Here is a 2977-nt window from a genome sequence, read left to right on the forward strand (position 1 = left end):
CTCGAAGCAAAAGAAAAGACACGAGCAAAAGAAAACGTCGCTGGGCTGAAACGCGAAACTACAAACTCCAAGCAGAGGCTTCAAAAAAATCAAACAAAAACCACAACACAAAGAAAAGTTGAAAGCGAGAGAATGAAGGGAAAAATGCGAAGAAGTTACGAAAAGGGCGAAAGAAGAGAAACCGTTTCTGGGTTTTCAAAATCAAAATAAAGAGCCAAAAGGAAATGGGGCAATTAATGCCAAAATAAACCCTCGCACGTTCCCAAAGCGCCGATATAAAAGCACGCGCTTTTAGAGGAAAACGTTCTACATTCAAAAAGCTTCTACAAAGGAATCGACAAAATGCTTGAGTTCGGCTTCACTAAAGAAGGACCGAAGTCAAGAACTCGACCTCAAAAAGAAGACCGAGCTCAAGCAGGGGCACTGTTCATACCCTGGGTCGAGCTGTTCGAACCGGGATGTTCGGTAGCAAAGCGACCGACCTGTTCAGGTCAAGCGGACCGACTTCTTTACGAAGAACTCGGCCAAATCGACAGGAAAGCCCAGTAAAGGGCCCAAATGAAGGAACACAACCCAACTCCAAAGGCAGCCCAAGCCTACAGAGAGAAGGGCGGTTCCGTTGAAGATAAGCTGACCTCACCCAAAGATAAGATAAGATAAGATAACTGACTTATCTTATCTAAAAAGGTCACTCTACAACCACTATAAATACACTGGAGCACCTAGGTATAACTCATACTCTGATTCTACATAAAACCTGCTTAATACCCGTGATAACTTAAGCATCGGAGTCTCTTGCAGGTACCCCCCACCCTCCGGTGGCCAAGGATCAGCAGTGCAGCAAGTCCAACAAGTCGGACACAACAGCTCCGGCCGCCACCAGCCAGCCGGACACGTCATCCCCGACCAGTACCAAGGATCTCATCCGAGATCGACCTCCAGTTTCAGGTAACCCTCGGAACAATACCCGTGCTAACTTAAGCATCGGAGCCTCTTGCAGGTACCCCTCACCCTTCGGTGACTGAGGATCAGCAGTGCTGTAAGTATGACAAGTCGGATACAACAGCGTCGGCCGCCATCAGCCAGCCGGACACGCTATCTCCGACCAGTACAAAAGATCTCGTCCGAGATCGACCTCCAGTTTCAGGTAACCCTCGGAACATTGGCGCCGTTGCCGGGAAACCTGGAAGTCATCCCAACACCATGGCGGACGGCCATGACAACGACCACGACTCAGATCTAGAAAACAGGACACCGCACAAGAACGTGGACACTACATTGAAGGATGCTCCGGAATCCAACGGAGACAAAAACTCACCAAATCCGGGAGCAATAGAAGCGCTTCAAGATCGCTTAAAGCAACTTGAGAAAGAAACCCAACAACAACGGGAGATCGGAAAGGATCTGCAAAGAGAGGCACGGCGACGTCGAGAGTTGGAAGAAAAACTACAGCAATTAGAAGCCGATCTCAAATCAAAAGCTCCTCGGACCACTCCTGAGGAAAATTCATGCAAAGAACAAGATCCATTCACCAGGGAAATCATGAAAACCAAAATTCCAAAAGACTTCAAGCTCCCGGATATGATTTTGTATGATGGCACCACAGATCCCAACCATCATCTCAGCAATTTCAGAAGCAGAATGTACCTTACCGACGCCTCAGATGCCGTTCGCTACAAAGCTTTTCCAACAACTCTCACGAAGACAGCAATCAGATGGTTCGACAACTTACCTCCAAAGTCCATCTCAAACTTTGACGACCTGGCCAAAAAGTTCCTGGCCAGATTCTCCATCCAGAAAGATAAGGCCAAGCACGCCCCCAGTTTACTAGGGATCAAGCAAGGAGAACGGAAGAGCCTCCGCAACTACATGGAGAGATTCAACAAAACATGCATGGACATTCAAAGCTTACCAACAGAGGCCGCCATCATGGGACTCATCAACGGCCTACGAGAGGGACCTTTTAGCCAATCTATATCAAAGAAGTACCCTACCTCGTTAGACGAAGTACAGGAGCGAGCAGAAAAATACATCAACATGGAAGAAAACGCTCGGTTAGGAGAAACCTCCAAATCTGGGGTCCCCTACCGAGATAAAGACATGGAATCCAAAAGGAAAGAAGATCGGCAAGGGGAGAAAATAAAAAAATACCACAATTACACTCCTCTCAAGGTATCCCTAGTTGATGTATACAAAGAAGTCTGCCACACAGAGAAAATACCCCCAGCTCTGCCACTCAAAGGCAAAAGAGGGGGAGGAAATCGGAATGAGTATTATGAATACCATCGAGTGTGAGGTCACTCCACCAATGAGTGCTTCGATTTAAAGAACATCATAGAAAATTTGGTGAGGGAAGGAAAACTAGATCGGTTTCTAGCAACCTGAGATGATGATCAAAGGAAGAGACGAAGGGACGAAGATATCGGACGAATCGCGCGATCACCTCGTACACCAGAAAGACACGTCCACATGATACATGGCGGATTCGCAGGGGGAGGAATCTCCAAATTATCTCGTAAAAGATATCTCAAAGAAGTATATCATGTCGAAGGAAAGGAGGTAGCACCCGACATCCCTGCAATCACATTCACTAAAGAGGACGCATCTGGAATCATCTCGGGACACGACGACCCCATGGTCATTACAATCATACTGGCAAACGCCAATCTCTATCGCACACTAATAGATCAAGGAAGCTCCGCCGACATCTTATTCAAAACAGCTTTCGACAAACTCGGCTTAGAAGACAAGGAGCTTAAGGCATACCCGAACAGTCTGTTCGGACTGGGAGATACCCCCGGTACAACCATTAGGATACATATCACTACATACAACCTTCGGAAAAGGGAACCAATACAGGACCCTCAAAATAGACTATATTGTGGTCGATGTAAGTTCAGCCTACAATGCTCTAATAGGTTGGACAACACTCAATCAACTCGGCGCAATAGTCTCGACCCCACATCTATGCATGAAA

Source organism: Arachis ipaensis, chromosome B5, assembly GCF_059453495.1.
Source record: "Arachis ipaensis isolate K30076 ecotype BB chromosome B5, ASM5945349v1, whole genome shotgun sequence".
In the NCBI taxonomy this organism is placed as follows: Eukaryota; Viridiplantae; Streptophyta; class Magnoliopsida; order Fabales; family Fabaceae; genus Arachis; species Arachis ipaensis.